Source organism: Octopus sinensis, linkage group LG5 (assembly GCF_006345805.1).
Source record: "Octopus sinensis linkage group LG5, ASM634580v1, whole genome shotgun sequence".
Classification (NCBI taxonomy): domain Eukaryota; kingdom Metazoa; phylum Mollusca; class Cephalopoda; order Octopoda; family Octopodidae; genus Octopus; species Octopus sinensis.
Genome location: NC_043001.1, coordinates 61,722,715 through 61,738,850, shown reverse-complemented (window position 1 = coordinate 61,738,850; position 16,136 = coordinate 61,722,715).

Genomic DNA, 16,136 nt, shown 5'->3' with positions numbered 1-16,136 from the left:
GCATCTGATTTTCGGATGCACAATTGAACTTTTATTTAATTGTAAAGTGTTGCCCTTGTTTAAAATGGTATTCTGACCATTCCAAAAGGTTGGGGCATATATCACAGTTGGGAGAATAATTTTGCATTAGTAAGCAGTTTCTTTAATGACTTAGGTTGTTTGTTGCTTTTGATAATTTTAATGTCACGTAAAATTCTTTTTTAGTTCTGGGTCCTTGTGTATAAATGAATTGGATTGGGTAGTGTCTATCCAGGAGGACGTTTTTCAGTTCTTGTAGTCTTAAATCTCTAGTGTTTTTCTCTGAGACAATAGTGCAAATTCTTCTTGCAAGGTTGAAGGAAATGATTGTTTGATGTAATGTGATCCCAATATCACCATAAACTTTATTATACAAACTTCCTGTAACTTTTACATTTCTTTTCTTTCTTATATACCTACCCCACGTGTATACAGAACTTTCCCTTCTTCACTATATATATATATATATATATATATATATATATATATATATATATATATATATTTATTTATTTATTTATATGTATATATATATTTATTTATATGTATGTATGTATATATATATCCGCCCACCATCACTTGACAACCGATGTTGGTGTGTTTACGTCCCTGTAATTTAGCGATTCGGGAAAATGGAACCGATAGAGTAAGTGCTAATTTTACAAAAGAATAAGTTCTGGGGGCGATTCATTCAACAAAAGGCGGTGCTCCAGCATGGCCGCAGTCAAATGACTGAAGCAAATAAAAGAATGTCTCATGTTCAATACATGAGCACTTCCCAACAATGTCTGTAATATATATATATATATGTTATGTCCCAAGAAGAATTTATATATTTTTATATATTTTTATGTATTTTTATATAATTTTTATGACGAAAATGCGAGCGATGTATAAGTACGCAGGCAAAGCAGAGTTATAACAGAGTAATTTCCCTTCATTTTTAACGGTATTTTTTCATAACGTTTTCAAATAGCCAGATAACCGAAGAGATGGTGTTGTGGATTTCCACTTCGGCATCTGAAACTCAGAGTTTTATCTTGACTACCGAGTAATGTAACATATTGTATAGATACATTTCCTCTATTTACATAATATTGAGGTCTCTTTCTTTCTTTTGTTATCTTACCGTTTTATCAATAAATCACCTCCCGGACGACGTTATTCTCAACTAAGAGCTAATACGACCTTTTTGGGATTATCGCCTAACATCGGTTGAGGACTCTCACAAACAAAAGAATCTAATATGGACGCATATCACATAGATTATTCTATGAAAAATATACCGATCCCATCAAAGGATTTTTACTCTAAGAAACTTCTGCAGAAAATTACTGATGTAATTAAACGTATGAGATGGAAAGCTTTCTTTTTTGACACAGAAGCGAACACCAAGGAAAACTTTCTCTATCAAATAAAATCCAAAAAATTCCCTCCCAGGATTAAAGGCTTGGAAGATTTCGAAGCGGACCTGCTGAAAATCATGAGCAAAATAAAATTTCGTAAGTCTTTTAACGATTTCCAACATAAATTGAAAAAAGATATTAATGATATAAAAAGCTCCAAGAAAAAAGCACTTTTTTCGGATAAAACCAAGAACTTATACCTGGTAGATAACAGCAAATACACACAACTCTTACACAACAGCATCATTAATAATTATACTAAGGCTAGGGCACAGACATATAACGAAATTAATAAAGAAGCTAGCGTCATCGCCGCTAAACTTAAATTAGATAAAAAAATAGAAGCCCTCCCCCAAAAAGAGGCCTTTATTACTATTAAAGATCACAAAGAAAACTTCCTTTCCAACCCTAAATGTAGGCTTATCAACCCAGCTAAGTCAGAACTAGGGATTATTAGCAAAGAAATTTTAGATACAATAAATACGAAAATTAAGACCGATACTAGGCTAGTGCAATGGTCCAATAGTATAGAAGTCGTAGACTGGTTTAAAGCTATTAAGAATAAGAAAAAAGCGAGGTTTACACAATTCGATATTGTTGATTTTTATGCCTCTATCTCTAAAGAACTGCTAGATAAAGCCCTAATCTTCGCTAGTGACTTCATAGAAATTAGTACCAATGATAAGGATATAATCTTCCATGTTAGAAAGACATTACTTTTCAGTGAGAATGCAAAGTGGGTAAAAAACACCGACACGGAGGGCGCTTTCGATGTGAGCATGGGTTCATATGATGGGGCAGGCATCTGTGATCTAATTGGACTCTTTCTCCTAGATACCTTCGGTAAGACATTCCCTAACGTACATTTCGCCATCTACAAAGATGATGCCCTCGCCTTAACAGCTAATACAAATGGACCAGCACAAGATCGTTTTAGGAAGGATATTATCCAGTTAATGAAACACTTCGGACTTAGTATAACTATAGACACTAACCTGACGGTTGTCAATTTCTTAGACGTTTCCTTAGATCTTAATAATAATATTTATAAGCCTTATAGGAAGCCCAATGATAGACTAAGTTATATTAATGTAGGTTCATGCCATCCCCATATAGTATTCAAAAATTTAGTTAAAAATATTAGTAAGAGGATTTCTAGCCTCTCATCTAATGAGGAAATCTTCAATAGCGTTGCCCCAGTTTATAATAAAGCTTTAAAAGATAGTGGTTTTAGCGAAAAAATAAAATATACACCTATCACTAGCCCAACAGTAAGGAAAAGGAATAATAGAAATAGGAAGGTCATCTGGTTTACGCCCCCTTACTCACCCGAGGTGGCCTTCAATATAGGTAAATATTTCCTAGCACTGATAGATAGACATTTTCCAGTTAACCATGCTTATAGGAAACTCTTCAATAGACACAATTTAAAAATTAGTTTTAGTTCAACTACCAATTTTAAAAACATAATCAATCATAACATACAAAAAACACAAGAAGAAAACAGCTGTTCATGCAGGAATAAAGAATTGTGCCCGCTAAATGGAGCTTGCATGTCCAAGACCATCATATATGAAGCTACCGTAAACTCTATAACCACTAAAGACACCGTTTCGACGAAGAAATACGTGGGCCTTACAGAGGGTAATTTCAAAGCCAGGTTCAATAACCACACTTTGAGCTTTAGGCACTGGAACAAAAGAAAAGCGACACAATTATCCAATCATATTTGGTCTTTAAGAGATAAAGGTGTCGATTATAACATACAATGGAAGATTTTGGCCAGATGTAAGCCCTATACTAACGGCAGCGGAAGGTGCGGTTTATGCGACATGGAGAGATGGCTTATCTGGAAAAGCAGCTTAGACCCTACCACATGTCTAAATACAAGGACAGAGCTTTTCGGATCATGCCCACATGTGACTAAATTTCTGTTACGTTTTTGGTCCCCTAAAGAAAACGGATAGAACATGCTTTCTGTGTTATGTCCCAAGAAGAATTTATATATTTTTATATATTTTTATGTATTTTTATATAATTTTTATGACGAAAATGCGAGCGATGTATAAGTACGCAGGCAAAGCAGAGTTATAACAGAGTAATTTCCCTTCATTTTTAACGGTATTTTTTCATAACGTTTTCAAATAGCCAGATAACCGAAGAGATGGTGTTGTGGATTTCCACTTCGGCATCTGAAACTCACAGTTTTATCTTGACTACCGAGTAATGTAACATATTGTATATATATATATATATATAATATATATATTATATATATATATATATATATATATATATATATATATATGTGTGTGTGTGTGCGTATACATAGTTATATATGTGTATGTATAGATAGCGTACAACCCATGTGTTCCATGGAAATGTGTATGCATCTCTCTCTCTTTCTTTCTCTCTCTCTCTCTCTCGCTCTTTCTCTCTCTCTCTCACTCTCTCACTCTCTATCTGTTTATATAAACGCACACGTGGCATAGTATAGTTTAATATGCGTGACATACGTACCATATACTTATATCAGTCTGTCTGTCTATTTATCTACCTATCTAACTATCTATCTATTAGCAGATCGGGCCTGAATCAAATTTATATTCATACAGATACGTGCTAAGTCTGTCACTACTGGCAACATTTACAATTTATATTTTCAGAGTAAACTCCAAAGTTGCTGTAAGAATGTGATATAGATAACTGAAATAATATTGAACAATCGCGGCGAAGTTAAGATTCTTTTGATTTTCTCTTACTCCATTATATTTTTACTCAAATCGTTTCATAGAAATCAATTCTTATGGACATCAAACCTTCGGTATTGTGTTTCAAAACTGGCAAACATTGGAAATAATAATTAAAGTGAAAGTTCTTTAAAACTTAGATATAATGTAATTAAATTTCATATTTAACTGTATTAGTTTAAAGAATAAAATCGATAGACATAGGAACTCTTAAGTGCTAAATAATATAAGATGCAACGATTTGAAATACACACACGCGTACGTATATATATATGTATATGTATATATATATATATATATATATATATATATATATATATATATGTATATATATATATATCTATATATATATATATATGTATATACATACATATATTTACATATACATATATGCATTTTATATGTATGTGCGTGTACATGTATATGCATGTATATAATTATATAATGCATGTGTATGCATACGCGCGTGCACACACTTACACACAGACACACAGACACACACACACGCACAAGGAGACGTAATTCAAATAATAATATAGCAAATACCTAATCATTATTTTGTGAATAATATTCTTTTACATAAGATTAACGAATACGACTGAATCAAATTTTTACAATATTTATTTTTACTTTTCTACTTTCAGTATTGATGCTGTAGTATGTATCTCATTATTAATAAAGTGCTGTAATATAATTCATGAAATACTGAGAAATCAGAATAAGAATGACTCCTTTGTAAATAATTTTTAAGAAATATGAAAGAAAATTCTAAATATCTTTTATTATATACTAGCAGAATTGCCCGGCGTTGCTCGGGGCTGAATTGCTTGAAAGTACTGTTAATGATTGCACTGAATTATGATGATTATTCAGGCAAATATTGATATAAGTTTACGGTGGGAGATAAGGACTTAACGATCAAACGTGTGCCATTACATTGTTTTGGGGGAACCAAATTTCTGATGAGCATTATAGGGGCACCAACTTTAAGTTTGAGAAAGTGTGGTGGTAGTCCGGAGTGCTCAAAGGAATTGAGTTCCTCTATTGGATAGTTGATGACGTCCTCTGGGTCAGGAGTTGTATCGGTAGACTGATATACATAGACTTCCCCAGGAATGAGTTTTAGCATTTCATCATTAATATGGTGAACAGTTTTATTCCTCGGGGCCAGTATAGACTTTTTGCCAATCCAATTCATATTCTGATAATTAGCTTGTAGATCTGGGAACACTGCATCTCTGAGATCAGAAGGCGTCTTAACAATGGTACAAATGGAATCGATGGCAATATTACCATTTTCATCCCCTGGTATTTTGCCTTCGCCAAGTGCAAGGAGGGTGTGAGGAAATGCTGCTGATGTGATATTACGTCGCATATGAGCACGCATATTGGTGTGAAGTTTGAGAGTTACTTCTCTTTATTTAAAATGCATTAAAATGGAAAAAATGATGGTAAATTATTTGTAAAATCATAGACTCATCGTAGACGCGTGCTAATACCCAGAAGGGCTCGATATGAATCACGACTATAAGATACCCGGTTTTGGTTAAACTGCATCGCAAAATGTGGGAGTAGTTAGGAATCTAAATCGGAGTAGACAGACACACAACCTTTCTTTTATATATAAATATTTTCGTCCTAAAAAACTTTAAATATCTATATACACTTTTGGGCGATCTTTCTGTTTCTTAGAGATAACTTTAGATCTTATTTTCGTCCTAAAAAACTTTGTATGGAGTGAATGGTTACCTCTATGGAAATATATACACACACGTTATACATACATGTGTGCATAGATGAATATATAAATACATTTATATATCTATATACACTTTTGGGCGATCTTTGTGCTACTTAGAGATAACTTTAGATCTTATTTTCGTCCTAAAAAACTTTGTGCGGAGTGAATGGTTACGTCTATGGAAATATACACACACATTATACATACATCTGTGTATAGATGAATATATAAATACATTTAAATATCTATATACACTTTTGGGCGATCTTTCTGCTACTTGTATATACTTTAGATCTTATATTCGTCCTAAAAAACTTTCCTGTCACACACTCACACACACGCACACACACACACGCACACACACACACACACACCCTCACACACACATACGCACACACACACACACACTCACACACACGCACACACACACACACACGTTAGCTTACAATTTTATTTATATATTTGCATGTCTATGTGTGTAAAAGGAAGTGGGAATGCAGAGTGAAAGAGTCACTCACTACAAAAAGTGAATTACTTTCACTTTAATCCTTGCACACTTGCAAAGAGAAAGGAGGAGGAGAAATTAGGGTGATAGCATCAGTGAAACAGTTCGCTCCGTTTGTGTGTGTGTGCGTCTGTGTGTGCTGTAGCCCACACTAAGAAAAGCACTTGACATAGACACCACAATGTGAGTTTTCTCTAAATTTTGCTTAATTGGGGTTGAAATTTTAAAAACTGGACCTGGCACGACCCGATGCATTCTACTCTTAAAAATGCTAGGTAAATTGTAATTGAAGAAATCCTATATTGTAGATTTGTATAAGAGACAAAGGGAGGCAGATAAAATCTGCCTTTTATAATAAGAGATATTTCGTAATTCCTTCATTTAACTTACTCCCAGATCGAAAATATCAAGTAGATCAAGTTTTCTATCATGCGTTTATTTATCACTCTGTATACAGTAGTAATGTAATAAACTTGATCAAAATTTCCTTGACGAACCCATTAATTCAAATTTGCTCGTGCCGTAGATGAATTGCACTTCTATTAGGTAGACAAATGAAAGTAAATCGAACGAAATGAATAAGAACAACTACAACTACAATGTCTTTGAATTTCTTGTTACTATTCCTTTTCTTTCGACGTTTTTCTAAATCATCCTACACAGTATTGCCCCATACTACATTTTTTGACAGGGTTCTTGATCAATAATGCATTATTATTATTATATGATGAAAACTCTCAGCTTATTTTGCTGGGTATTATGAAAAGTGTCAGCTGTTCCCAGCCAGCAGACTAAGGAGACACTTGTTTACTGGTTTCACTTCAAGATCCCTGCGCAGAATTCTTGCAGTTCAAAGCAATGTTGGTTTTTTTAGGTGTGTTACATTTACATTTGCATCAGTCTTTTTAAGCCATGTTAGTAGTTGTGTGCTGATACTTCCAAGTGCGCCAGTTACTATTAGTATCACGTCTACTCTCTTCATTGACCACAACCTTTGTATTTGCCACTTCAAATCGTCATAGATATTCAGTTTTTCTTCTTCTTTCACATTGATCCTGTTGTCACCGGGACAAGCTATGTGCTATGTCAATTATCACGCATTATTATTATTATTATTATTATTATTATTATTATTATTATTATATTATTATTATTATTATTATCATTATTATTATTATTATTATTATTATTATTATTATTGTTGTTGTTGTTATTATTATTATTATTATTATTATTATTATTATTATTATTATTATTAATATCATCATCATCTTTTTTATTATTATTATTGAGTGAGCGAGCAGAGCATGCCATCAAAGTGACACTGGGGTAAAATATACGAAGCCCAGTATACCCATCATGACTACCCGTCTGATAAGGGTACACCGGGCACATGCATCACAACCATATGTGCGCGACATGGTGATCTCATATCAAGATAAACAGCACATGACCTTGCAGGTGGAGCCCAGTTAGAAATTTCTTCAGATCGAGTAACCCATCCCGCTCAAAAGGTCCCTGAATAAGGGTTGTTTAAGGATGTTGAACGAAACACCCATGTTTCCAGAGGTGAATTATTCAAACCCCAAAGAATCCTTCTCAACACATGGCTATGATGCTCCCCCACTACTTCTGCTCGTGATCACAGATGCACATATCGTCAGCCACTAAGGGACATGGTCAACTGGTTAAGGTCAAACAACTGACAAGCAAATCTGTGGTATTGAGCAGAATATTTGCTGTAGCCCATCTTTTATACCAAGACAAAATAATGTACATGATAACACTTCCAATCAGTTAAGATCAGAAGCCATGAGAGCCACTGCCTGGTACTGCATCAGGGCATTTATTATTATTATTATTATTATTATTATTATTATTATTATTATTATTATTATTATTATTATTATTATTATTATTATTATTATTTGTATTACTATAATTGAATGAGAGAGCAGTGCTATCAAAGTAATACTGGGGTAAAATATACGAAGCACCGTATACCCATCATGACTACCCGTCTGATAAGGGTTAGGGTTAGGTACATCTGGCACATGCATCACAACCATATGTGCGCGATCTCATATCATAATGATCTCATATCAAGAATAACAGCGCATGACCTAGCAGTTGGGGCCCAGTTAGAATTTTCTTCAGGTAAAGAAACCCATCTTGCTCAAAAGGTCCCTAAATAAGGTTTGTTTAATCATCATCATGGCTCGGCTTCGCGAACGAAGATCAGGAAGGCTGTCCACGTCGCGTGCATGCACGCTCATGACTGACAAGTCTGATATGGGAAAGGCAGGTTCGTGAGCAGTGTCCACAGACGAAGGTAACATCCGGTGTGGTGTCAGAGGCGGCTCGCGCCTTTCTCCTGCGTCTCTTGTCTTTAAGGGCGTCTCTTCTTTGTTCCTCAAACTTGCTGACTGCGTTGAAGATCGTGTGGCGCCAGACATCACGGTCCGCAGCCAGGTCTGACCAGCATTGGTGGTTAATATGACATGCTGTTAGAGACTTCTTGAGGCAGTCTTTGTAGCGCTTCCTCGGAGCTCCTCTCACTCGGTGGCCGGTGGAGAGTTCGCCAAACAGGGCAATCTTTGGAAGGCGATGGTTCTCCATTCTGGAGACATGCCCTGCCCGTCGGAGGTGGTACTTCAGTAGCGTGGCTTCAATGCTGGGGATCTCGGCCCGCTCCATAACTCCAATGTTTGTGACGAAGTCACTCCAGTGAATGTTGAGGATAGTGCGGAGACATCGCTGGTGGAAGCGCTCGAGGAGACGGATGTGAATGCGGTAAGTGATCCAGGTCTCTGAGCCGTAGAGAAGAGTGATGAGAACCACGGCCCTGTAGACACTGATCTTTGTTTTGTTCTTCAGGCCACCATTGTGCCAAACACGTTTGTACAATCTGCCAAAGGAGCAATTTGCCTAAGAAAGTCTATTGTCAATTTACTCGTCGATCCTTGCACCGGATGAGATGATGCAGCCCAGGTATGTGAACTGCTGTGTTGATTTCAGTTCGGTACCTCAAGTAGAGATGTGGGGTGGGCGGTATTCTTCTTGGGGTGTAGGTTGGTGAAGCACCTCCGTCCTCTTGCGGCTGACCTCCTGGCCAAAGAGCCGCGAGGCGTCTGCAAAGCAGGACGTGATGCGCTGCAGAGCTCGCTCTGTGTGGGCGACAAGGACAGTGTCGTCTGCGAAGAGAAGGTCTCGGATCAACCTCTCCTGGGTCTTGGCGTGGGATTGGAGGCGCCGTTGATTGAAGAGACTGCCATCCAAACGATACCTAACATACATCCCATCCTCAACCTCCATATCTTCAGTTGCATGCTTGATCATCATGCTGAAGAGAGTCGGTGCCAGGACACAACCCAGCTTCACGCCGTTGGAAATGGGGAAGGGCTCCGACAGGTCAGCATTGAGTCTAATCTGACCACGCTGATTTTCGTGCAGCTGGATCACCATCTGTAGAAACTTAGTGGGACAGTCAAGTCGTTCCAGGATGAGCCATAGTCCTGTCCTGCTCACTGTGTCAAATGCTTTTGTAAGGTCGACGAAAGTAGCATAGAGTCCCCTGTTTTGTTCTCGGCACTTCTCCTGGAGTTGGCGGAGGACGAACACCATATCCGTTGTGCCTCTGTTGGCTCTGAAACCACACTGGTTCTCGGTGAGGCTTTCTTCAGCGATGGTTGGTACTAGCTTATTGAGCAGGATCTTGGCAAGTACTTTGCCGGCAATGGAGAGTAGTGTGATTCCCCGGTAGTTGGAGCAGTCAGACTTTTCACCCTTGTTCTTGTACAGGGTTATGATGACGGCGTCGCGAAGATCCTGTGGCAGCTTGCTCTGCTCCCAGCAGCAGACAAGAAAACCATCGAGCTTGTCATGGAGCATCGGACCTCCATTCTTCCAGATTTCTGGTGAGATGCCGTCAACTCCTGCTGCTTTGCGACTCTTGAGTTGTCCTATGGCTTCAATCGTTTCTTCGATGGTGGGTGGTTCTTTGAGTGGAAGTTGACGATTGCGAAGGATGGCAGCGTCCTGTACGGTACGGTTAGCACTGAAGAGGCTTTGGAAGTGCTCGGACCAGCGAGCGAGGATGGAGGTGTTATTGGTGAGGAGATCCTGTCCATCTGAACTGCGTAGGGTACTCTGGACAGGTGGGTGGGGCCATACAGTGCTTTCAGAGCCTCACAGAAGCCTCTATAGTCTCCGAGGTCAGCTCACAGCTAGGTTCTCCACGTCAAGTGGTCCCACCACTTGTTCTGCATTTCTCTGAGTTTTCGCTGCAGGGTGCTGCATGCGCGCCGAAAGGTAGTTTTCTTCACAAGACAGGCTGGTTGTGCGAGGTAGGCCTGATGAGCTGCCGTCTTCCTTGCTAGTAATTTCTGGATGTCCTTGTCATTTTCATCGAACCAGTCCTTGTTTTTCTTCTTTGTGTGCCTGAGAACTTCCATAGATGTCTTAAGGATGGCTGATTTCAGATTCTGCCAGAAGGGGTCTGGGGTGGTGTCATCAGTGCAGGGGTTTGCTTGGAACTTGATTTTAACTTCCTCCCGGCACAAGCTGTCGACATTGAGTTTCTTTATGGGGTTACCTTTCTTCTTGGGTTTGGGTTTGAACTGCAGTTTGAGCTTGCAGCGGACAAAGCGATGGTCAGTGTGGCACTCTGCACTGGCATCACTCTTGTGTGTAGAACGCCTGTCAGGTCCCGCTGGCGCACAAGCACATAGTCAAGTAGATGCCAATGTTTGGACCGGGGATGCATCCAAGTTGTTTTCAGACGGTCTTTCTGTTGGAAGATTGTGTTGGTAATAGCAAGTTTGTGCTCTGTGCAGAACTCGAGCAGGAGGTGCCTGTTGTCATTACAGCCACCAATGCCATGTCTTCCAAGGACTCCTTTCCAAGCCTCAGAGTCCTTCCTAACTCTTGCGTTGAAGTCGCCAAGGATTAGGACCTTGTCGTTTGCAGGGGTGTTGTTCAAGAGTCTGCGCAAATCAGAATAGAAGCTGTCTTTGTCCGCGGGAGCTGCAGTAGAGTTGGAGCATAAACACTGAAGAGAGTGAGATGTTGTTTGCTCTCCAGTGGTAGGCGCATGGATATGATGCAGTCTGAGTGGCTCGTGGGTAACGTTTCTAGTTTGGTGGAGATGGAATTCCTCACCATGAGTCCTACACCCGACACACGTTTTTCAGGTGATGGTTTTCCAGACCAGAAGAGGGTGTAGCCAGCGCCGCGTTCTTTGAGGCTGCCCTCGTCAGCGAAGCGGACCTCGCTGAGAGCTGTTATGTCAATGTTGAGACGGGAGAATTCATGAGCTATGAGAGCCGAACGACGTTCCGCGCGGCTGCTGTCAGCTTTGTCAAGCATGGTCCTGACATTCCAGCAGGTAACTTTCAACTCCGGCTTACTTTTCTTCGGTTTTGTTTCCATGTTTGTTCGACCACTCTGAAGATGCCCGTTGACCGCGGTTAGCCAACTGGGTATAGAGGAGACGAGCTTTGTTTAGGTGAACCTTTTCTACCGCCCCTCTCCATGTGGAGCAGGCAGTGATCTCCCTAAATAGGGCTGCCTGGTCGTTCAGGATACTACCGAGTGGTGTCGTCGCCTCCGGGTCGACAACCAGGCGACCAAAGTCCTGAGCCGCCTACATATAGGGTTGAGACTACGGCTTCCAGTGACATTTTCCACCTGCCGCTTTCGCCCCTTTCCCATCACTGCAGGGCTTTTAGGATGGCTGGTCACAGAACGTGGACATGTCCTCTGGCCTGCGCTAGGGAGTTTTTTAAGGTGAAGTGCAGTGCGCGCAAACTGACCCCACCCTTTTAGCACGAGGTTCATCTGCCATGACCTAGTGAGCTGGGACGGTAACAGCGAGATCCTCGGGCCGTAGGTTTGAAGTCGGAGTTATCCTCTCCTAGGAGGGTTGCCAACCATGGCTGACAAGCCCATCCTGCCCATGCCATCCAAACTATGGCGAAAGAGAGAAAAGGATCCATGGTTTTCAGTAGGCGTATATTACCCGGTTGCCTAGGCCGGAGTAGGGGGTTAGCTTAGGAGACCCCACCCGAAGCCTTTGACTAAAAAGTCTATCAACAAGGCAGCTGAGCGTTTGATGGCCGTTGACTACGCTGTAGTTCTTCCGCCCTTTGACAGGTCTTATTTTTTTGTCTTGCAGGGTGTCCATCTAACACCCGCCTAACCAAGCAAGCCTGGTGGGGTTGCCAGTTTAGTCGCCGACGACCTGACCATGTAACAGGTTGTACTGGACTACATGGTACCAGTAGCACTCAAGTGACCTGACACATAAAGATAAAGAAAAATTAACCTACAAAAATAGCCATTCTAATTGTCAGAGGTGTGTGTGGGAGAGAGAGAGAGAGAGAGAGAGAGAGAGAGAGAAAGAAAGAAACAGAGAGAGAGAGAGAGAAATAAGCAACAACAAAAACATTAAGTTGTTCGACAAGCAGAGAGGGAGAGTGAAGTGAGTAAGGAGCAAAATGAAAAACTAGCAGGCTTACTTTTGAAAAAATCAATTATTGATACATTCGGAAATGTTTGTTTGATAATATTGCACGAAACACCCATGTTTCCAAAGGTGAATTATTCAACTCCACTCCAATTCCTCTCAACATATGGCTATGATCTTCCCCCACTTCTTCTGCTCATGATCAGAGATGTTCATATCGTCAGCCACTAAGGGACATGGTCAACTAGTTAATGTCAAACAACTGACAAGCAAATGTTTGGTATTGAGCAGAATATTTGCTGTAGCTCATCTTTTATACCAAAACAAAACAATGTACATGATAACACTTCCAATCAGTTAAGATGAGTAGCCATGAAAGCCACTGCCTGGTACACTATTATCATTATTATTATAATAATTATTATTATAATTATTATAATAATAATAATAATGATAATAATAATAATAATAATAATAATAATAATAATAATAATAATAATAATGATAATAATAATAATAATAATAATAATAATAATTATTATTATTATTATTATTATTATTATTATATGTTTGATTTTTGCTTTACATTTGTACAAGTTGGCTCCAAGTCTCACCCAGAGACCTCAAGAGACAACAAGTTGGAAGTTCATGTTTGTGTTATGCCTAGGGTGCCATATATTTAGTTTTGTACTTAGTGTTGTACTAGTGAATGTCTAAAATAAAACATACGTAAATTATGTTCGTTTTAAAATTTGAGATTACATAGAAAGTATTTTGCGTAGGATATGAGCAGTTCTCATGAGCACTATCCTTTGAATTTCTGCTATTTTGGGGTTTCCTGGTATCTGAGTTAGGTAGCAATCAGCCCCTTTTACTATCATTCCCAGGGCACCTATGACAACAAGTATTGTTTTAGTCTTCAGGTTCCACATTTTGCTTATTTCTACTTCAAGATCTTTATATTTGCTCAGTTTTTGGTAGGTCTTGACATATACGTTTATATCAACTGGGACAGTCATATCAATGAGGAGGCATGTTCTTTGTCTGAAGTCTTTCAATACGATGTCTGGCCTATTCGCATCTATCTTTGTGTCAGTTTGAATGGTGAAGTTCCAAGTGGGTCACATTTTCCCCACTCTTTCCACAGAGTCTGCATTTCTGGGTGTCAGAAGTTTTATAGATGTTATACTTCACTGAATTGGTAGCGAGAAACTGCTCTTGTGCAGCAATGATCAGGCCTTCCATGGTACGCTTCAAATCACCTCGCTTAAGCGATGCTTTATTATTCTTAACGTCTTGTGTATTCCCTTCAAGCTGTCCATGCATTCTCATTTCAAGATGGTTTTCTTTTCTCTTCTCAGCTATTTGATGAAACTATTCCTTGCCTATAATTTTATCTGCATTTACACCCATATCGTTCGCAGCATATTGCAGCAGGTTTTCATCATTATTTGTCAAATACTTGGCAAGCGTTCTCCTTTCACTCCTTATACAATGGTCTATAGTAATTAGTCCTCTGCCACCATTTTTTCTTTTCATATACAGTTTGTTTACGTTTGCTTTAGGGTGTAGCGCCCATGCAGCGCCAACTTTCTCGTCCTTCTATCCAGTGTTGATATTTACTCCTTAGTCCATTTGAGGATGGGCGCACTATATCTGACCACTGCAACTGCCCTGATATTCATTGCGATAATCAGGTTGGATTTCAACACCATCTTCACCCTTTTTTGATTCGCCTCGCTGACCTTGACTTTCATTTCTCTGTGCAGAGTGTCCTCCAGTTCCCAAATCCCTTAATATCCATACCTCCTACCGACAGGCTCACCCGCGGTCTCTCCTGATTGTAGCCGCAATCCTCTGCAGGTTGCTTTCTCCCCCCTTTACATATTAAGTGCTGAGCATTTGGTAAGCCCAAATTCTATACCGATGTCCCTACCACACTTCTGGACTGTTTTGGTTAAGGAATCTATCTGTCTTGCAGATTTCCCAAACAATTTCAGGTCATCCATAAACAGAAGGCGGTTTAATGATGGGCCTTTCTTCTCACATTGGTATATCACCTTAACTTTCCTAAGTCTCATTGTTATGGGTATCAGTGCAATTACAAAAAGTAACGGAGAACACAAGTTACCTTAGAAGATTCCCCTTTTAATATTAACTTCTCCGAAGAATACATTACTCAAGTACAATTTGGTTTTTCACTTGTGATGTTGTCAGCATCAGCAAAGATTTGCAGGATTTCAATGATCCGAGAATGAGGCATCATGTCATAAGCCTTCTTTAAGTTAATCCAAGCCTTAGATATGTCTGTGTGATGTTTTTTACAATGCCTCAAAACTGTTTTATTGATGACCAGGTGATCCTTGGTACACTGAGAACTCTTCCTACATCCTTTTTGTTCCCTTGGTAGTATTTCTTCCTGTGCCAGGAAAGTGTATGACTTTGCCGCACATATTCCAGTGAGTATCTTCCAGATTATGTTTAGGCATGCTATGGGACAGTAGGCTCCCACAATATTTCCCTTTCTTCTATCTTTCATTATAAGTGTTGCCCCCCCCCCAGTCACCATCTACGCAGGCACTGTACCTTTCTGGACACACTCATTCAATTGGGCTGCTAATGCTAATCTTTCATGCACCGCGTGGCATCTCTTCAGTCAGAAGCCATGAATCTCATATGGTCCGGGGGATTTCCAGTTAGGCACTTTACCCACTTGTTCTTTCGCATCACCCGTGTTTATGACAATATTCCTTTGTTTCTTTCCTCCTTGTAATTCTATCTTCATAGTTCCTGTCCACATTGCATCCTTTTTATGCATCACATTGTTTCCCCATAATCCGCTCCAGAACTCCTTGTCTTAATTTTTATCGGGAGCAACATTTTCCACATTATCTCCTTCTGACGTTCGGAAGGATTACTTCGGGTTAATTTTGAACAATCTATTCTCCTCGAACTGCTTATTTCTGTTCACAAATCTTCTGATCTTCTGGGTTTTGTTTGCCATGATCTTCTGTTTTAACTGCTCTATTACTGCATCAAACCCGTTCTTCCGTATTTTATATCTCTTCTCTAATTCTTTCCAGTCGGTCTTTTTCCTATTTTCCCAGTTTCCTTTTAACCGTTGCTCATTATTTCCTAGATCTTGTCTTGCCCGCATTACGTTCCTTTCCATGCGTCGTTCTCACCATGTTTCTTTTGCTTCATCATTTTTTGCTCTCTTAAGTTGTAATTCCTTCTCAACAAGTAGCGC